General features: G+C 48.8%; 2 long non-coding RNA genes across 2 annotated transcripts; one reads left to right on the top strand and one right to left on the bottom strand.

The window, feature by feature from the left end:
- Window positions 1-14,621: 14,621 nt before the first annotated feature.
- On the bottom strand, window positions 14,622-16,512 carry LOC120670021. The gene is made up of 3 exons (XR_005673004.1): window positions 16,227-16,512; window positions 15,993-16,149; window positions 14,622-15,194 (listed from the first exon to the last, which is right to left on the bottom strand). It is a non-coding gene; the product is annotated as an uncharacterized LOC120670021 (long non-coding RNA).
- A 1,839-nt stretch (window positions 16,513-18,351) lies between these two features.
- LOC120670020 lies at window positions 18,352-19,561 on the top strand. Its single transcript, XR_005673003.1, has 2 exons — window positions 18,352-18,602; window positions 19,229-19,561. It is a non-coding gene; the product is annotated as an uncharacterized LOC120670020 (long non-coding RNA).
- The last annotated feature ends 2,784 nt before the right edge of the window (window positions 19,562-22,345 follow it).

Below are 22,345 nucleotides of genomic sequence, written 5' to 3'. Positions count from 1 at the left end.
GTTCGAGATGACGGGCGGCGCGCTTACTTGAGTACTTGACCCTGACCCCGCGGTGCCAGATGGCCGATGCTGACAGCCCCAGGGGCAGTTTGGGAAGCGGTGGTAGCTTCGCGAAGCAGGGTGGCGCCTCCATTTCTCTTTTCCCTGTTCTGTTCCGTTCCGGGAGGAGAGAGAGAGGGGGGGGGGTGGGGCGAGGTGTATGCCTGGATGGATGGGCTGCCCGCCGTGGCTGGCTGGCCGCGGCAGGTGGGCGTGGCCACGTGCACGGCTCCGGGGCCGGTGGCCGGCCGGCTTTCAGCTTGGGCCCAACGACCTGCACCAAACCGTGCTAGCTACCTCCCCATCACACTCACCTTCTTCCAGCCTTGACGAAGAAAGAAAGGATGATGGAGTCGTGCTCGACCCATCGAGCTGCTGCGTCTCTTTCCGATTTCCCCTTTCCTACGCGCAGCTCTCTACATCGATCGAGCTGGATTGTTGCAGCTGCAAACTGGATGCACTCCCGCGTCATGTCATCGCGGGATCGGGGATCGTCCGGAACAATATGCCCAAAATCGCATGGAAATCTTGCTCACCATTTGATTTTTTTAGATAATTGGAAGAGTTCCGGCTTCATCTACCAAGAGGAAATCAGTCCCCACATTCTTACACGCAGTAGGTCACAACACTACTATTGAACTAGGTTGAGAAAAAATTAGTAAAGTATCACACGGCAATCCATAAACTAAACGGCCAACCATGGGATGTGAAAAAAATGAAGAGCCAATGTCTCCAGTGACCGTAGATCATCATCTTCTTTAAATCGTCATCATATTGTAATTGTGCCCATTTTCGAAGCCAATATGTCCCCTAAAAAAACCTGCATAAAAGTTTTTTATTGGTATTCGACAAAAACTACTTTATTCCTTGTGAGACAAATTGCCGAATAGAAAGGCACGGCCTCTGTTAATAAGTTTGGAACCATTGATGAAATGGCTGGACGAAAAACTCGTGGGCCGGTAGCTCGCTCGACTCGGCTCATTAGTGGCTAGGCTCGGCTCGTTGGAAAATATTAACAAGCCGAGCTAAGGTTTTAGCTCGGTGTTTTATCGAGCTAGCTCGAGCCGGCTCGCGAGCTGACACGAGCCAACGCTCAAATATAAAGACGGCCTAGTTGCGGCCCACGCGGCCATGCCTAGCCCCTCGAAGAAACACTAAGGGGGTGTTTAGTTACCAAAAAAGTTACTCGTCATATCGAATCTTCAGACACATGCATGGAACATTAAATATAGTTGAAAAAATAACTAATTACATAATTTAACTGATTATGATGAGATGAATCTTTTAAGTATAATTAATCCATAATTAGATATTATTTGTCAAATAACAATAAAATATGATATAATATCAAAACCCAAACTTTTTCACCAAATAAACACCCCTAACCCTAAGCCTCCTCTGCTACTCCCAACCCAACACCCATCCCGATTCCCCTGCGCGGCGGCTGCAGCCCCTGGCCAACCCCGTCGCCTTGAGTTAAAAAAAAAAAACCCCGTCGCCTCGCTCCGTCGCCTCACTCCGTCGCTGGCAATCCGCAGGACCCACCTCCAGTCCCAGCAGCTCAACGACGAAGGTCGGCGCCCCTCCGGCAGGCGGGTAGCGATGCAGCCGGCGCCCTGCGCACCTTGCGGTCTGCGCCGCAGGCAGCGCCGCAAATCTGCTCGGTGCGACGGCACCTCCAGCTCGAGGCCCCTCTCCCCGCAGCCATGGAGGAAGATGAGGCATCTCCAAACTATTTTTTCAAACCAGCTCGCAAGCCAAATGAGTCGGCTCGAGTTAGAAAACGAGCCGAGCGTGCTTTTTAGCTCAGATTGTCAAGGCTGCATTTAGTTCTAAAAAAAGTTTGCGCAGTACTCGTCACATCAAATTTTTGAACACATGCATAAGCATTAAATGCAGTTGAAAAAAAATAACTAATTACATAGTCTAACTGATTCGTACAAGATGAATCTAATGATACTAGTTAATCTATAATTAGACATTAATTGTCAAATAACAACGAAATGTACTACAGTAGCCAAATCCAAACTTTTTCACCAACTAAACACCCCCTGACGAGCCAAGCCGTGCCAGCTCGTTACCATAACGAGCCAGCTCAAACAAATTCTCAAAGTTGAGAGGTGGTGCAATTCCATAAACGATGCTGCTCGTCTGCCTCATCATTTGGTTTTCCTTCTTATCTGTTGAGAAGAAAACGAGCGCGGGTTTGGGGAACCATCAAGAGCCGCGCAGGACGGCCGGGCGGACGGACTGAGCCGGTAATGAATTTCATCCGGCGGCAACTCTGTCTGACGACGGCGCCGCCGCGTTGCTTCAAGTTTTATCTGAAGCGACATGCATTGTGATAGAATCGTCAAATTAAAACTCTAATTAAGCGTAATGGCCGTTATTTGAATATATTGGGCGCATTAGCTTAACGGCTTAATTTGGCGATCCTTTCTCAACCCAAGGCCCGATCGAAACAACACCGGTAATCCCACACAAAAACGGACGTAGATGGTACAAGCGCAACAATACTTGAAAATACACAACACGACTTAGAAGGATAAAACAACCTTTACAACCCGAGTTTAAACGCTATAGTTTTACAGACCAGGATCCATTACAAACTTGATAGACAGGCCCTACTACTATTACAACTAGGATTAACACTAAAACAAAACTACACCACACTGCTGTTCAAAGCCTGCCTAACACCACCGGTCAGACCGGTTAGCTTAACCGGTCAGACCGGTCTGCATGCGCCTGCCCAAGAACTACCGGTCAGACCAGTCCATTGGACCGGTCAGACCGGTCACAACAAAACAGAGAGGCTGATCACTCAACCCTCGAGTGTGCAACCCGATAATCCCCTATCCTAAGGGTCTCGCTCCTCGACCTGCCACCCCTCTGCATCCCGGCGGATGAACTTGACGCAACAGGGGCAGAAGTCGACGTCCGGGTGTCCTGTAACAAAAATTGGTGGCAACAAACCCTGAGTATTCTAATACTCAGCAAGGCTTACCCGACCAGTGGGTATAACTTAGCCCACGTATCTAGACATGCAAGGCTTTTGGCAGGTGGTTATGTTTGCAGAAATTGCACTAATAGTAAGTCCTTATTTTCCCTCTTTTAGCTCCAATTTCTATATTCATAAATCCTTAACTATTGTTTGCACCTGCTAAGCCATCATAACAACATGGAGTAATAATCCCTGGTAGACCTTACTACTCATCACTTAAAATCCATATGGCATCACTACGATGTGGTGCTGTGATCAAGGTGCTCATATCCGAGATGTGACGTACGGCGGATCGATCCGATTTAACCTTGCAAGGTGGACCTAACCAACACGGCACGTATTTGCCCCGTCGGACTATACATGCCAACCATTCCCCTCCCCGCCTCGAACTACAGAACCGCCCCACCTGCATATAGTCAGCCAAGCCCTACGAGAGACCACCAAAAGTAAACTTATACATCCCATTTCTCCGCGGCCACTCGACTCGCCCTAAGGGGTGGGTAGAAGTTCTGTACTTTCGAAACAAGGTAGTACTCGGCTTACCGGTTTCGACTACCTCCTACTCCCGGCATGCGGTTAGTACAAATCAAACTCGATCACAGGGCTAGGCAACGAACGGTCCTTAACCGACACGGGCGGGGCTAACCTTTCCCCCGTCCGGTCTCCAATTACTTTTCCTTTCTTACCTGAGTCCATAATCCATATATTCAGAATAATTAAATCCCCTACATCTCGCGAGTGACCCAAATCACTCGACTTCTACCGAATTCTATTAAGCGTAGCATTTCTATCGTCTTCTATATACTAGTATAACCCGAGGAAACCTAGGGATCAAGCAACTAGGGTTCCAAACAAATCCTAAACCTAATGCACAGGTAGTAGTTGAAACATAATCATAGGTGTGACAATTCGAAATAAAAGGACATGCACCGGGGCTTGCCTTGCGTCTGATGCTCCACGCTGGGGTTAGCCGGGCCTTGGGCCGGCTCCTCGCGAACCACCTGCTGTGGGGCTTGCCCCTGGGGCTCCGGTGGCTCCGCAACCACCGCGTATACGACCTCCTCTGCCGTGGTTGCTACACGTATGCAAATGCTTATGACATGAGAATGCATGCATGATTTTATAAACATTACAAGTAATCAATACCCAAATAAATTTCCAACCAATTGTATCAACAACACCTACTTACCCCAGCTCAGCCCAGCCACACCGGTCAGACCGGTATACCCCACCGGTCAGACCGGTCTGGCCTGTGTGCAACTCAAATCCAAAAATCCGGAGTATCTGGACGTATAGCCGGAGTATCCGGACTCCCAAGTCCGGAGAATCCGGACCTATATCCGGTATGTTCAAGTCACCCCAAAATCCGGCGTATCCGGACAAATGGCCGGACAATCCGGGCCCTACCGGTCAGACCGGTACACCCGACCGGTCAGACCGGTCCTACCCAGACCAAACCTAGAATCCACAACGCGGCGAAAATCGTGCACAAATTCTAAAACCCTTCTAGGCACTAGTTCATGGGTTCATATGGATGCTTTTGACCAGAGGAAATCACCTAAAACCTTCTAGAGCGAGAGATCGATCCCACTCCTAGATTTACCTTGAAATGCTCCTTTCTCCACGAAGATCTCGCGGTCCTGCGTCACCCCATAGAGAAGATCGTGGAGGAGATGATCCTTAACCGATTTGAAGCTCTCCCCGCCCTTGGAATCCAATGGAGAGGGAGGATTGGGCTCTAGGGTTTGGGGTGAGAGGGGGAGCACGGGAGAGTGAGGAAGAGGGAGCTGGGCGACGGGGTAACACTGAGAGAGTTGGTGAGGGAGAGAGTGAGGTTTAAATGACATGGGGCCCTTCAACCCGGTTCAGGCTAGTTAGACCGGTCAGACCGGTCTCTCCGACCGGTCAGACCGGTATGGCCCAGGCTGACAGGAAATGTTTTGGTTTGTGCTTTGCCGTGTGAGTTTAAAACTAAACACTTTAATTGACTTAATTACCAAGGGTTAATACCTGGGTGTTACAATCTTACCCCCTAAAAGAAATCTTGTCCCGAGGTTTAATGGAGGTGATAAATTGAGAGTTAAAAATTGGAAATACCTCGGTAGGTTTGTAGCAATTCCGGACATTTATTCCAAATAAAATCCTCTGTCTCCCAAGTGGCTTCCCGCTCGGAGTGATTACTCCACTGAACCTTATAGAATCTGCTGATTTGATTTCGAGTAACTCGAGTCTTAGAATCGACAATTCTCACCGGGTGCTCGGGATACACAAGATCAGGCTCCAATTGTAGCTCGTCTATATCCACAATCTTGGAGGGAACACGAAGGCATTTTCTGAGCTGTGAGACATGGAATATGTTATGCACCGCGGATAATTGTGCAGGGAGTTCCAGACGGTATGCCACTGGCCCACACTGCTCAAGAATGGGGAAAGGCCCAACATAGCGAGGCGCGAGCTTTCCTTTGACCCCAAACTGCTGGACCCCCTTCATTGGAGATACCCGCAAATAAACATGATCCCCCATTTGGAAGGAGATAGCTTGCCGCGTTTTATCCGCATAACTCTTTTGGCGGGTTTGAGCCGCTTTCAAATTTTTCTGTATGAGCAGAACTTGCTCCTCAGCTTCCTGAACTATATCAGGCCCAAAGAAATTTCTCTCCCCAGCTTCCGACCAGTTTAATGGCGTCCTACACCTCCGCCCATATAATGCCTCAAAAGGAGCCATTTTGATACTCTCCTGGTAGCTGTTGTTGTAAGAAAATTCTGCAAGTGGCAGACATTCATCCCACTTTTTACTGTAAGAGAGTACACAGGCTCGCAGCATATCCTCCAGAATTTGATTGATCCTCTCTGTCTGACCGTCCGTCTGAGGATGATAAGCTGAACTACGAATGAGCTGAGTACCGAGGGCCGTGTGTAACTGCTCCCAGAAGCGTGCAACAAACTGGGCACCACGGTCCGAAATAATAGTCCGGGGTACCCCATGCAAGCTAAGAATCCGACTGACATACAGCTCCGCATAGTGCCGTGCCCTATAAATGGTCTTCACCGGTAAGAAATGGGCTGACTTCGTGAGACGGTCCACAATCACCCAAATAGAGTCATACCCCTTTGAGGTCTTGGGAAGCCCAACAATAAAATCCATACTAATATCTTCCCACTTCCACGATGGTATACTCAGGGGCTGCAAGGGACCAGCTGGTCTCAAATGACTCGCCTTCACCCTTCTGCAAATATCACACTCAGATACATATCTGGCAATTTCCCGCTTCATCCTCGTCCACCAAAATCGATGTTTCAAATCTTGGTACATTTTGTTACTGCCTGGATGGATCGAATACCTCGAGAGGTGAGCTTCATCAAGAATCTGCTTTCGTAGCTCCAAATCTTTAGGCACCACCAGGCGATCGTTAAACCATAGTACACCCTCACCATCCTGGCGAAAACATGCAGCCTTAGGATCATTTTCCATGAGCCTCTGCCTGATCTTCTCCATACCCATATTATTTTTCTGTGCATCCACAATCTGATCTCGAAGCGTAGGTGCAAGGGCAAGATTGGCAATAGTACCCTCAGACACCATAATCAGATTCATCTTCTCCATTTCTTGACACAATGTGTCATGCACTGCTGTGGCCGAGGTGCAACTGCAACTGGCTTTGCGACTCAATGCATCGGCCACCACATTTGCCTTGCCTGGATGATAATGGATCTCCAGATCATAATCTTTAATCAACTCCAACCACCGTCTCTGGCGCAAATTCAATTCACTCTGGGTAAAAATATACTTGAGACTCTTGTGGTCTGAGTATATATGCACTGGATTGCCCAGAAGATAATGGCGCCAGATCTTCAATGCATGCACCACTGCTGCTAGTTCCAGATCATGTGTGGCATAATTCTCTTCGTGTCGCTTGAGGGCTCTGGAGGCATAAGCAATCACACGCTGATCCTGCATAAGGACGCAGCCTAGGCCCGTACCTGACGCATTACAACAAGTATTAATGACCGATGAATATTCAGCGAAGATAAACAGGGATGAGAGCGTAGCCAAGACCCGTACCTGATGCATCACAATACACATCAAAAGGCCGGGTAATATCTGGCTGAGCGAGGACAGGGGCAGACGTCAGAAGCTTTCTCAAAGTCTGAAAGGCTTGCTCACATTTGTCGTCCCAACTAAATCTCACCCCTTTCTTGAGTAACTCAGTCATGGGTCTAGAAATTTTTGAGAACTCCGGTACAAACCGACGATAATAGCCCGCCAGCCCAAGGAAACTCCGGATCTCTGAAACAGACTCTGGGGTCTTCCAATTTAGAACATCATGAATCTTGCTAGGATCAACTGAAATCCCCTTGTCTGAGATGATGTGGCCCAGGAACTGAACTTCCTTAAGCCAGAAATCACATTTACTGAATTTGGCATACAGCTTGTGTTCCCGCAGGCGCTGAATCACAATACGGAGATGCTCTGCATGCTCTTCTTCATTCTTAGAAAATATCAGGATGTCATCAATGAAAATCACAACGAATCGATCTAGCTCGGGCATGAACACCGAGTTCATGAGATACATGAAATGAGCGGGGGCATTCGTTAGCCCGAAAGACATGACCAGATATTCAAAAAGTCCGTATCTGGTGGAAAAAGCTGTCTTGGGAATATCCTCAGCTCTAATCTTTATCTGATAATAGCCAGAGCGGAGATCAATCTTGGAAAACACTTTAGCCCCGAATAGCTGATCAAACAGAATGTCGATCCAGGGAAGTGGGTATTTATTCTTGATGGTGACGGCATTTAGAAGTCTATAGTCCACGCACAGCCTGAGGCTCTCATCTTTCTTTTTCACAAAGAGGGCAGGACATCCCCAAGGTGACGTGCTAGGACGGATATAGCCCTTATCCAGCAATTCCTGCAACTGCTTCTTCAATTCTGCCAATTCATTAGGTGGCATTCGATATGGTCTTCGGGAAATTGGTGCCGTTCCTGGTTGCAATTCAATGACAAACTCAACATTACGGTCTGGCGGCATACCAGGCAAGTCATCCGGAAAAACGTCCGGATATTCACATGCCACCGGTATGTCCTCAAGCTTCTTGTTCTCAACATGATTTACCGAATGGGTCGACGGGGCGCTCATGAGTGACAAGGTCATCGAACCATGATCGGGAGAATTTACGTGCACAGATGAAGTAGCAGTGTCAAGGATAACTCCGTGAACTCCCAGCCAATTCATGCCGAGAATAATATCCATCTTCTGGGTTGGCAACACTATGATCTGGGTGGCAAAACCCTCCCCTGTAGCTGCAAGGGAACTTGTCTAACGAGTTGATTAGTAATCAAGTGTCCCCCGGGTGAGTGAATATGATATGGTCTGGATATGCTCTGCACTTCTAACCCCAGTCCGCTTACACATTCTTTGCTAATAAACGTGTGAGATGCCCCAGAATCAAATAATACAGTAACTAGGTGTCCGTTGATAGAGAACGTACCCGTCATCACTGGTGCGCCCGCAGGAATGGCCTCAAGAGTGGTATAGTGCACCTGTCCTGGCTTGAAGTGAGCCACTTGCTGCTTCTGACCCTGCTGACCAGACGGCTGGCCCTGCTTCGGTGGCATTGGGCAGTTCCGTGCAAAGTGACCCGGCTGTCCACAGTTGTAGCACGGGAGCAAATTGGGGCGCACCCCCGGCTGCTGCACCCAGACCTTCTGCTCATTCTGCTGAGGAGCAGGAGGCCCGACTGTCCCCTGTGACTGAATGTACTGAGGGGGCCTGTATCCCCACTAGTGCTGGAAGGGGGCTCGCTGTGGGCCCGACTGCACCAGACGGAACCTCTGGGGAGCACTGCTAGAAGATCCGGCTGTCGGCGCATTCCTCTTCTTTTCTGCCTTGTGAGCTAGATGGGCGTCTTCCTGAATGATAGCCCCATTGACTAGCTCACTGAAAGTGTCAAACTTGATCATGGCCAGGCGATCCTAGAGCTTGCTGCTAAGCCCCTGCCTGAAGCACGCCTGCTTCTTCTCATCGGTGTCTACATGGTACCCAGCATATTGTGCCAGTGTGTTGAAGGCCTGGGAGTACTGTAGTACACTGCTATTGCCCTGTTTCAGGGCCAAGAACTCGGTGAGCTTCCTGCAAATGACCCCTGCAGGGATATGGTGTGCTCTGAATGCGTCCTTGAACTGTGCCCAAGTGAACCGGGTGTCCGCGGGAAACATTACCACATGATTCTCCCACCATGTGCGCGCGGGACCCCTTAGCTGCTGGGCTGCCAATCCTGCCTTGTCCCCACCACTGTACGGGTGCAAGGTGAATTTGGACTCGATAGTCCGAAGCCAGCTGTCTGCCTCCAGTGGTTCATCCGCTTTATGAAAGAGCGGTGGTTGAGTAGCCAGGAACTCTGGATATCCTGGAGCAGGCGGCTGGTGGTGATGTCCAGGCTGCGGCGCTCTGCCTTGCACCACAAGCTCACGGAGGAGTGCCGTCTGCTCGTCGCGCCCAGTGAGCATGGCCGCAATGGCCTGGGCCAACTCAGGAGGATTTGGTGGTTCCCCCATTCTGCATTCAACCATGATCGGGTTAGTTACATTTTTTTTCTTATTACTTAAGAAAAATCTTAACCGCAACTAATATCCGATTCATGGGAGAAATCGCCGAAATTCAATCATTTGAACACAACATAGGGGTCTCTGTCCGGGCTCAACCGGTCAGACCGGTCTGCATGGATCTGCATGGTGTCTACGTAGATCAACCAGTCAGACCGGTCAGACCGGTCCCCAGCAGAGACGAACTTCTACGTCCTAACTGTGCACCAACCCCATAATTCAATTTATTTTCTACAGATTTGGAAACCACGATGCCATGATGCATGGTATAAAACATGAGCTCCTATACCAACTTTCAAATGCAACTAGAATTTTGTATGCCATGATGCATGATGCATGAGCATCGTACGTAAATCCCTCAACCAAAACTAATCATCTATCTTCTACTCGAACATCGACTATATATACACAGGGCTTAGTACGATCAACATCCCTCCCATATTAGTATACCACCCGATCCTAAGTCAGGATTCCATTTTTAATTTGTAATCTCTAAAAATTAGTCATGCTCGTACCATCCCCAGTGCGTTTCGGCTCTGATACCAGCTGTGACAGAACCGCCAAATTAAAACTCTAATTAAGCGTAATGGCCGTCATTTGAACACATCGGGCGCATTAGCTTAACGGCTTAATTTGACGATCCTTTCTCAACCCACGGCCCGATCGAAACAACACCGGTAATCCCACACAAAGGCGGACGTAGATGGTACAAGCGCAACAATACTTGAAAATACACAACACGACTTAGAAGGATAAAACAACCTTTACAACCCGAGTTTAAACGCTATAGTTTTACAAACCAGGATCCATTACAAACTTGATAGACAGGCCCTACTACTATTACAACTAGGATTCACACTAAAACAAAACTACACCACACTGCTGTTCAAAGCCTGCCTAACACCACCGGTCAGACCGGTTAGCTTAACCGGTCAGACCGGCCTGCATGCGCCTGCCCAAGAACTACCGGTCAGACCGGTCACAACAAAACAGAGAGGCCGACCACTCAACCCTCGAGTGTGCAACCCGATAATCCCCTATCCTAAGGGTCTCGCTCCTCGACCTGCCACCCCTCTGCATCCCGGCGGATGAACTTGACGCAACAGGGGCAGAAGTCGACGCCAATTGGTGGCAACAAACCCTGAGTATTCTAATACTCAGCAAGGCTTACCCGACTAGTGGGTATAACTTAGCCCACGTATCTAGACATGCAAGGCTTTTGGCGGGTGATTATTTTTGCAGAAATTGCACTAATAGTAAGTCCTTATTTTCCCTCTTTTAGCTCCAATTTCTATATTCATAAATCCTTAACTATTGTTTGCACCTGCTAAGCCATCATAACAACATGGAGTAATAATCTCTGGTAGACCTTACTACTCATCACTTAAAATCCATATGGCATCACTACGATGTGGTGCTGTGATCAAGGTGCTCATATCCGAGATGTGACGTACGGCGGATCGATCCGATTTAACCTTGCAAGGTGGACCTAACCAACACGGCACGTATTTGCCCCGTCGGACTATACATGCCAACCATTCCCCTCCCCGCCTCGAACTACAGAACCGCCCCACCTGCATATAGTCAGCCAAGCCCTACGAGAGACCACCAAAAGTAAACTTATACATCCCATTTCTCCGCGGCCACTCGACTCGCCCTAAGGGGTGGGTAGAAGTTCTGTACTTTCGAAACAAGGTAGTACTCGGCTTACCGGTTTCGACTACCTCCTACTCCCGGCATGCGGTTAGTACAAATCAAACTCGATCACAGGGCTAGGCAACGAACGGTCCTTAACCGACACGGGCGGGGCTAACCTTTCCCCCGTCCGGTCTCCAATTACTTTTCCTTTCTTACCTGAGTCCATAATCCATATATTCAGAATAATTAAATCCCCTACATCTCGCGAGTGACCCAAATCACTCGACTTCTACCGAATTCTATTAAGCGTAGCATTTCTATCGTCTTCTATATACTAGTATAACCCGAGGAAACCTAGGGATCATGCAACTAGGGTTTCAAACAAATCCTAAACCTAATGCACAGGTAGTAGTTGAAACATAATCATAGGTGTGATAATTCGAAATAAAAGGGCATGCATCGGGGCTTGCCTTGCGTCTGCTGCTCCACGCTGGGGTTAGCCGGGCCTTGGGCCGGCTCCTCGCGAACCACCTGCTGTGGGGCTTGCCCCTGGGGCTCCGGTGGCTCCGCAACCACCGCGTATACGACCTCCTCTGCCGTGGTCGCTACACGTATGCAAATGCTTATGACATGAGAATGCATGCATGATTTTATAAACATTACAAGTAATCAATACCCAAATAAATTTCCAACCAATTGTATCAACAACACCTACTTACCCCAGCTCAGCCCAGCCACACCGGTCAGACTGGTATACCCCACCGGTCAGACCGGTCTGGCCTGTGTGCAACTCAAATCCAAAAATCCGGAGTATCTGGACGTATAGCCGGAGTATCCGGACTCCCAAGTCCGGAGAATCCGGACCTATATCCGGTATGTTCAAGTCACCCCAAAATCCGGCGTATCCGGACAAATGGCCGGACAATCCGGGCCCTACCGGTCAGACCGGTACACCCGACCGGTCAGACCGGTCCTACCCAGACCAAACCTAGAATCCACAACACGGCGAAAATCGTGCACAAATTCTAAAACCCTTCTAGGCACTAGTTCATGGGTTCATATGGATGCTTTTGACCAGAGGAAATCACCTAAAACCTTCTAGAGCGAGAGATCGATCCCACTCCTAGATTTACCTTGAAATGCTCCTTTCTCCACGAAGATCTCGCGGTCCTGCGTCACCCCATAGAGAAGATCGTGGAGGAGACGATCCTTAACCGATTTGAAGCTCTCCCCGCCCTTGGAATCCAATGGAGAGGGAGGATTGGGCTCTAGGGTTTGGGGTGAGAGGGGGAGCACGGGAGAGTGAGGAAGAGGGAGCTGGGCGACGGGGTAACACTGAGAGAGTTGGTGAGGGAGAGAGTGAGGTTTAAATGACGTGGGGCCCTTCAACCCGGTTCAGGCTAGTTAGACCGGTCAGACCGGTCTCTCCGACCGGTCAGACCGGTATGGCCCAGGCTGACAGGAAATGTTTTGGTTTGTGCTTTGCCGTGTGAGTTTAAAACTAAACACTTTAATTGACTTAATTACCGAGGGTTAATACGTGGGTGTTACATGCATGGTCGTTTGAACTTGGAGGCCATGGTGCGTACGTACGGTGGCCAAGTCAAATTTGTCCGGGACATGGGGATTATGAGTCGTTTGAACTTGGAGGCCGCCATGCATGGTGCGTGCCCGTCGAGTTTGAATCCATCCGCATGGCGTACTTGGCCTTGTCGACAAATGCGTTACTTGCTGGCTGTCGCAGTACGTTGTTGCTGCTCCATGAACTAGGGAGAGGACGACCGTCTACGGTGAGGTCGCGTACGTTGGGCTGGCTGGCTGGCCAGCCGGGAATGGAAGGAGGTAAAGCATCCGTGGTCCAAGTAGGAAGGGTAGCTAGCTGGCAAGAACTTGTACGGACCGGCACGGTGTTTTGGTTTGGTCTTGTACGGACCGGTACGGTGTTTTGGTTTGGTCTAAATTGTGGAGTCTAATAATCAATTACTTTCTCCATTCTCATTTAGTTTTTTTGTGTGGGAACATTCACATTTAGTTTATGTTAAATCAAACTAGCTCAACTTTGATCAAATTTTCTTGCACATAAAAATTTAGCATCTGTGACACCAAATTTGTTCAGTGAGTCTACCAAGTACGTAATATATTTTCACAGTGCATATATTTGTTATTGGTATACGTTTTTTTTGTGTAATTTTTGTGAAAGTTGAATACATTTAGCTAAGAACAAATAAAGTAAATGAGTGACATGTAAAACAAAAATAGGAGGAGGAGTACCAGCAGTGCAGTAAATAGTAGTAAGTATGGCTACCTTAATTTGGCTGTCGGAAACGTCAACCAATAGTTCGCACAGGTAGAGGTAGGTAGGTAACCGCAATAATCTGCGGTTAGGTTGATTCCCGGCCGGACCCCGCGCTTGCTTTTTACCGTGCTAGCTGTGCAGCGATCCACAAGTTCGTCAAAGACTGACTTCAAAAAAAAAAAAGTTCGTCAAAGACTTTCGTGCTTCACACGTGGTATGCGTGCGTGTAGTAGCTGTGTAAGAGTACTTGTTTAGTTACTAGCTGCTAGCTCTCCAATTAGCTTAATAATCTCTTGAAGAAAGAAAGAGAGGCACAAATAGTTTTCGTCGCTAAGGAAAAAAAGAGAGAGGACAATCATGGAATCACGAGAAAATCGAAGAGGAATGCTGGAGGCTGGAGCAGCCACCAATGTCGGAACCGGAGCTTCATTGTTGAAGACGACACCTTGCGCAGCTCTAACAACAACGATGCATGCAGCATATGCTGTGCCGAGACGGTACGGTCGATCAACCCAAAGCAGCTTCGTCAGTGTCACTGTCGTCGACGGCCAGGCCCCCGCCTCTCATATTTGCAGACGGCCAGCCCAGGCCATCTCTCTCGCGGGCTGGGTTGTCAAGCGAACGGAGGAAATTACAGCTCCCGCGGCCCACCTGCCTCTGCTGACTTGCATGCAATTCGCGCGGCCCACCCGGCGGCCGTGCGCAGCTGTCATTCATGAATAATATCAACCGCTAATCAGTTAGTTAGTAGTATTTTTTTCACAATAAAACAGCACCAAACACCAGCCACAGCTAGCCGAAGAACCATATCACCGGAGCACTGCCCCGTTCTGCCATACCGTCGGTAGCATCGCTTTCCCATGGTTTCCATGCCATTCTTTTTTTAAAAAAAAAAGGTTCATGGCATTCCATCGGGCGTGGTTCAAACGGAGCCTGCGTCTGCCGGTCAATTGCGGCGTGAGGTCGTGGTGGCATACTGGCATGGCATGCGTCAGTTAGCTCATGTTAATCCGGCATGGATGAAGACAATGCCACGGTGGTAAAAAAAAAAATGGACCCCGTCTCCCGGCCCATGTCGATGCAGACAATGCCGGCTGATGAGGGCACATGTACGTATACAATGACTGGTCACGGTCAGCAACGGAACGCGGATTGCGATGACTAGGACAGGACGATGCCAATAATTCTGGGTCTAGCGAACGAGCTGGAAGCTCTGTGGTGGTGGACGCTGCCAGTGGTCAGGCCACCCGTCGGGGCCTGGTGTCGCACGGCGGTCCAGCTATGTTTGTTTTCAGCCGCTGTTACATCGAATGTTTGGATGTCCTGCGTATTCGATGGAGCTGCTCCTAATTTACAAGAAGCTCTTCAGACTAAGGATGAATTTCTTCTCTGGGAAATCTCGAGCGCCAAAGGGCTTTCTACCTTAAGCCTAGAAGGATTTTTGTAGCTGCTGGTTAGAGGAGTTCTAGTGGTGGTCAGATCCAGCTTCCCTTCTTTGCTTGTAATAGTCTATGTTTCCTTTTTCTGTCGTTACATCCCTTACTTTAGTCCAAGGTAAGGTGATGAATTTGTAATTGGACTTCTTTCCTCTCTTAATACAAAGATGCGCAGCTCTTCTGTGTGTTTGAGAAAAAAAATATCGGATGTCAACTTACAATTGTATAAGTTACAATTAGGATTCAAGATAAATCTATAAGTATAATTAATGTACATTTAACGGATGATTACTGTAGTGATTACTAGTTAAATTATGACTAATTAGTTTTAATAGATTCGTATCATGATTAAGTCGCAACTTGAATTAGATTTGTAGTACATTTCATACTCCTAATTGATATTTAAACGTGCGATGTGATGGGACTTATGACTGAAACTCAAAAAACCAAACCTGACCTCAATTTCAAAGGGGTGCTGGGGTGCGTGCGTGTGTGTACAGTTGTACTCCCTCCATACTTCCACCACGACTGACACATTATCTCCACAAAGACCAACGACCCATCCCGAAGAGAAGTTAACTGACGGGGATGTCTTGAGAAGAAATTCTAGAAATGTGTTCTCGAGGACTATGAAGACAAAAAAAAAAGTCATTTTGGACAATGACACGATCTCAAAGCTTAACTTTAACTTCTTATTTTATAAAAAATATTCATAGCAAAGTGATATATTTATATTATTATGAAAGTATTTTTCAAAACAAATTTATTTATATACCTTTTGTGTTTTGAAACTCAACAACTTCGGCAGCCCATTGGTCAGCGTGGGTGCCCAACTTGACTTCCATGCCGGCAAGTGCTCCCGGCAACTTTCAAATTTAAATAAAATAATTTTGGGTCTAGACCGGTAAGAGTAGTTTAGAGGCCGCCGCTACTAGTCTTCTCTCATCTCTAGGGCGCTAAGGATCGGATTATACTAACCAAGTAGGTTTGGAGCATATCAGAAGAGATCCCCGGATCGTTTATTTTGCGAATTCCTGTAGCTTTCAGCGAGTTCCACAACGCCCCTTTTTTTCTTTGGAGATGATGATGGCTACGCTCATATCTCTCTTGGAGATATCATCTTCATCAGTCAAGTCTGCAGCAAATAGAATATCAGAAGAAAAGCTCCAGGGTTCCAAATAAAAAACAAAACAAGAGGAAGGATTCAGAGACATTTATCCTGGCCTTCTGCCATCAATTCCGAGCAAGCTAACTGCCAACCTAACACGTACGCATTTGCAAGTTGCAGGATACACACGGCACCATTGGTTTTCCATGGCACAAATCAAAATCTACTAGTTTGCAGGGGCGTTGGTCAGGATATGTATAATCAGATCAGATGGCCTGCAAAACTGCACAGCCACAAAGTGCAGGCATATCTGCAGTTGCCCACTGAAAAATTAAGCCTCATGTGATCATGTCCTCGTCCAAGATGCCAAGATATAGAATCCACTTAAAAGTCTTAACCCTCACAAAGCGTCGCATGATCTTGACAAGGACAGTGCCAGTGACATCATAAGTTGATGAGCAAGACTAGAGCCTAGAGGCGAACACACAAAATGTGAACTGAAACTTCTGGCTGCACACGACAAATTAATGCAGCCCTGATCATTCATATCTTCAGCACAAAGAAAGCTCACTGAGGATACAATGATACCGAACCCACTTAACCTTCACAACATAAAGGGACCCATGTTCTTTAACAAGGGACAGAATAAATGAAATGACATCATAGGATGAGCATCCATAGCAGGTTAGGTGAAAAACTGAAGCGATGAGCCGAAAATCCGGGTATACGTAAATGCAAGGGCATCTCTTTCTTTGCTGACTTGGTGATTTACTTAAACTACATCCATCTGCGCCATTATGGGAAAAAACCATCAATCTGTGCCGGACTTTGAGTGTTGTTTTGAACTTTTGCCAGATTAGTCTATATGTATATCTAAAGGATTTATCATTAAACAAATGAATAACCATGGCGTACAACTCTTCGATGCGAAGGAAACTACGTCATGGATGCATGCAGATATAGAGATAGAAAAAACCCACCTCGTCCAGTTTCTTGTCTTCACATGACAGATGCAAGGGTGCTTCCAAGGTGACACACCCCTGGCATTGACAAGTGGTGGCCTCGCCTGCGTTTAATTTGGTCTATAAATACGAACCCATCTGCATCCATTGCTCTGCACAAGGTTGAGGAGAGCCGAAGTAGAAGCAGTAGTGCAGTACTAGCAGCAGAGCTCGGTTAGCAGGAAAGGAGGAGAAGAAGAAGAAGAAGAAAAAGAAAGGGAGCGAGGATGTACAACGCGCCGCCGCCGCAGGACATGTCCTACTACGAGCACTGCCAGAAGCGGCACCAGGATAAGGGCTGTCTCTACGGCTGGTGAGTGAGATGATCTAATTCTTTGATCTCCTCCTCCGTTTGTTCAGTAGTGCTGTCATGGAGTACTAGTGCCCGTTCCGTTTGGTTACCAGGGTTTCAGAGCTAGGGAACTGCAGGGGTTCAGAACCGTAGTTGACCAACAAGCAAGTTGATCGAAGTTTGAATTCAGTAAATCATATGCATATGCATATACGGCACTCTTTATCTTTCTTTCTTTTGGGGTTGGGATTTTTTTTTTGAAGAAACTTTGGGGTTCGGATTCAGTACCTTTTCAAGTTTTCATGTTCAGAGCCACCAGAGAGAGAGAGAGAGATAGATATCTTTCTTCAAAGCATGGTTGGTGCTACCATGTAGTAGAATACAACGAGTACTAGCAATATGCCAGTACACAGCAAGTGTCTGTTACAGTGTTACAACTACACATAGCGGGCATGACCCCCAGCTTCGTAATGGAGAGGCAAGTTGGAAGAAGGATCTTGTTCCTGTGACGCGCATCGATGGCTAGTTGGCGTTGATGTTCTGGGACCACGGGCTTCTACCTTTTTCTGCACCTTTTTCCAGCCTACCGGAAGTTGAGAACTGATTGTCACGTAAGACTGCCTCTTTCGGTCTTTCCAAGAGAAGTCTATGAAAAATATCCCGAGTGAAATAACAAGGCGCCGGAAATAAAGACTAGAACTTTGTCTGTATTCCAGCAGAAATCTAGCCACTTTGTGTGAAATTCATGCTTTGCAAACGGGGTTTTGTCGTAGAAAAAAGATGACACGAATTCAGCAAACCATCGCTGGCAGGTGGGGCACACGGAGTCCTACTGTCAACCACCGTCCCTTTCGCCCGTGTGCTTGTGTCTTTGTGACACCGGTGGGAACAGCGAATAGTAACCGCCGGGCGCACGGTACACCCTGTCTTCGGTTCCTCCCCGGTCTATAAATGCTGTCCTCTCCACCACTCCTTCCAAGTTCCAAGAGAGGAGAAGATCAGGATAGAATCGAAGGAACCCTTGCCCAGTTGCTGCCCCTCCCCTCTCCTTTGTCCATCAGCTGACTAGCTGAGTAGTTCACCACCACCAAGTCAGGCAAGATGTACAACGCTCCATCCGCGCAGGAGATGTCCTACTTCGACCATGTGCAGAGGCGCCATGAGGAGAAGGGCTGCCTCTACGCATGGTAACTCCGATTCAGTTTCAGATATTCAGTTCAGTGTCAGTTACGCGGCCTGAAACTTCAGCTGGCAGATCTTTCACTCTTTATTTGCCCACTTTATTTACTAGTTCATTTTTGGGGTTCAGTTTCCTAGAAGTACTGCAAATATCTGAAGCTTCAAGAGAGCAGCCTTTCTGAACGATTGCTCCATGCCTCCATGATCATGAATATTCGGTCGTCTGTGTTTACCCCCCGAACCATAGAATTAAAACTACTCAATACACGTCTCCGATCCTTTTGCAGTATGATAGCTTGATTTTCTATTGATGACTATCTGCTCTGCATACTCCAGTTTCTTCAAGAACTTGAGCAGTTGCGCTTGTAGATCTGAGGATAACCAAGCTAATCACACACCTCCCGAAGTCAACATACTAGTAGCAAAAGAAAATGATCAAAATTTTCACCATCCAGCATTATCCACTATTATTCAAGTTCTCGGTTGACTTTGTTTATTTGCACGTGAAATCGATGCTCGCTAACATTGTTCTTTGCCAGAAGGCAGGGTATATTTTTTCCCCCTTACTTCTGAAGGTTCCATTGTGCTGAACTAACTCTGCTTCCTCTCATGTGCCTGCTCAACTGTCTCGCAGCATCTTCACGGCGCTGTGCTGCTTCTGCTGCTACGAGACCTGCGAGTGCTGCCTCGACTGCCTCTGCTGCTGCTGCAACTAGGCCGCCGCCTGCTGCTTCAGAAGGCCTGATGGAGATGGAGATGGCCTCTGTCTTTCTTACCTCAAAATCAAGTAGCCTGCTTGGCTGCTTGCTTTAGCCTGGTTGTGAAGAGCATAATAAAGCATGTTGCCCTGTAGTTATTCTGTCAGTATGAACATTTGTGTGTTCTGAACAGGGTTCTGTTAGTACTGTAACCAATGGTTTGAACTGCCGCATCATATTGTCAGTATCCGATTCCGATTCTGAACCCACTGCATTTCTCTAGCGTTAATTTATCATTAGAGTCATCATTGTTTAAAGTAGAGTCATCATTGGCGAATTCAGGCTCAGAGGAATAGGTTCGACTATCACAGTGCCATTTTTCTTGGGTCTGAATTATCATTAGCCGCGTCTGGTGCACCAGGTCTTGCCTACCTGTTGTGACAGGTTCAGCAGGTTAACCTGCCACGCTAATCAGCATGGATTATGCAACTAGTTTCCCAGAAATCAAACGATAAACTTTTTTTGGTGTACTACTTTTGCAGTTGGTGCAACAACCTTCATGGCAAGACAAAACCTCGATTGGGGTCAAAGGTAGATCGACAACAATTTTAAACCACCCTGAGAGTTTTATGGTAGCTTGCACTGAATTACAGTCTACGGAGCAACCGTTTGTTTGCACAAAGCGTCATGGCTGCAACTGCAAGCCCACACTTTATATCTGCTTCCTAGTCTCAAAAGCGGCCTTGCTGCATAGTCGTCCATGGTCTCAACTACAAGGGAATCATTTGAGAATATCGGGGAAGGCTCCTAGGCTTGAACAATGAGCCTCACCTTTATGAATTATGATGGATGTGAGATCATAGCATCCATCACCTATTTCATCACCATGTTTTCTTGACCTGTGCGAGAAGATCTTTTTTATTATTAGTACAATGACGTGAAGGCGGTCTCCCCGCAGATCAAGTTTTTTTCTTCAATGCTGCTAGAAGTTGTGAAGCTTTGTAGTTTTCCATGTCTATAGTCTTAGCCCGGCCCAATCATGGCCCAGCCCAATGTTCATCGTGCTCGGATCGGTACGGTACTCCGTGTCGTGCTTGGGTCGTTATCATAGCACAGCAGGCGACCCGACCCGACTCGGATTTTAGATTCTAGCCCGAAATGACCCGTCAACTTCACTCCACTTCAACCCACGTACGAGGAACTCGGGCATCGGCTCCTCCCAATCCCCCTCCCCACAATCTTATCTCATCCCGTCCCTCGCGCCGCAATGAAAGTGACCAACTAACTCACTTTCGAGGCCGCTCTTTCCCCTTTCTTCTCCTCCCGTCTGCTACAGTTGAGCGAGGCGCGAGGGGAGTTCCCCGTGCTCCCGCCGGCGAGGCCGTTGATCCCCGTCGCCTCTGGTGGCCCTCTGGGCCTCGGATGCGAGGGGGATCTCCGGTTCTCTGCTGGGCGGTGTAGATTAGGTTGTAGTTTAGGTCCTAGGTTATCTAGGGTAGGGTTTCCGGGCGGCGTCGGCGAGGTAGCGGCGGCGGCGCAGCCGTGGAATAAGTCCCTCCGGCCTTGTCTCCGCTTCGCCGGTGTTCGCTTCCGCGCCGGTGAGAGGCCTGTGAGGGAGGGGTCCCTTGATTCGGGGTGGCGACTTGCGGCAGCAGGTTCGTTCTCCGTTCTTGTTGACCTCTTTCTTGGAAGCTGCTCTCCGGCGGTTCGTGCGTCGGTTGAGTTTCGCAGAGGGGAAGCTGTGGGTTCGTTTGCGTCGAGGTGGATGGTTCGGTGCTTCTTTCTTGCTGCTTGTCGGCGCGAAGCACTGATCCATGGCTGCAGAAGCCCGAGGTGCGTCCCCGACCGAGGTTCCTTCATGGAGTTCATCTATTGCGGTTCTTTCCAAAGCTAGTGTGCGATGGGGTTTCTGCTAGCTTCGGTGGTGCTGCTGTCAGCTTCTTCCTCCGGCCATGGCTTCAGCATTGACGGAGGAGGACGACGGTGGTGGTGGTCAGGAGGCGCAGAAGATCCAGTGGACCTCATTGTAATTGTTTTTTTATTAGGGTCTTTTGTGCAAAAAGTTGGGACAACTGTCCCCCTCTGTAACCTTCCAGGGTTCGTGTACCTGCATGGTGCGGATGTGCATTTTCTTTATCGTATAATACAGGTACTTTTATAAAAAAATCTCATCCCGTCCCTCCGTCGGCCGTTCCATATCCTCCATGGCTCCGCCTCCCTCTTTTCCATGTTGGCGACGGACGGTATGAGTATGGTATGGTGGAGTCACTGTGCTTTTCGAGCCGGCCTGACAAAAAAAAATAGCTCGTGGGCTCATACTTGAGCCGACACCGCGGCACTGACGGGCAGCACGGCACGGCCCGTTAACCTGGTCGCGTAAGGCTCTCCGCACTCATCGTTCTCTAAATTCACTCTCTAAACAGAATATTCTATCCTGGTCATCAAGATTCTCTGCTCTATATCTCGTTCTTCCGCACCCATCCACTCTCTATATCTCCTCTCTATATTAACCACCACGCCATGGGCCCCCACATTTCAATTTTTTTCCACTCCCTCCCCATTTTTCTCTCTCCTCCCCATCTCTTCTCCCCGCCGGCCTTCCGCCCCCTTCCCTCCCTCTCCGCCACTGCCACCGCCCCTCCCTCTCCGTCCTCACTCTCCTCCCTGCTACCTCGCCGAGCGGCGGCGGCGGCCCGCGCCCTCCTCCCTCGAGCTCCAGCGGCCGGATTCGGCCTCGGGCTCGCAGGGGCGACCTTCCTCCCTCCCTTCCTCCCTCCGTCGCGCGGTGGCCATGGCGAGGCGGCGGCCCGCGCGCCGCGGCGGCCATGGCGGCGCTCCGAGCCCGCGGGGCTTCCTTCCCCTCCCTCGCGCGCGGGGCCATGGCGGCGGCAGGCGAGCGCGCGTGCGTGCGGGGCCGGTGCGGGGGACGGCCGCTCGCCCCTGCCCTTGAGCGGCAGCCATGGCAGGGCGGCCGGACCCCGAAACGCCCGGCTGCAGGGCAGCTCGGCGGCGGGGCTGCCACGGCGGGGCGGCCGGAATTGCCACGGCGGGGC

Source organism: Panicum virgatum, chromosome 4N (assembly GCF_016808335.1).
Source record: "Panicum virgatum strain AP13 chromosome 4N, P.virgatum_v5, whole genome shotgun sequence".
Lineage (NCBI taxonomy): Eukaryota > Viridiplantae > Streptophyta > Magnoliopsida > Poales > Poaceae > Panicum > Panicum virgatum.
Note: the sequence above shows the minus strand (reverse complement) of the source record. Positions and strands in the feature narration are given on the sequence as shown.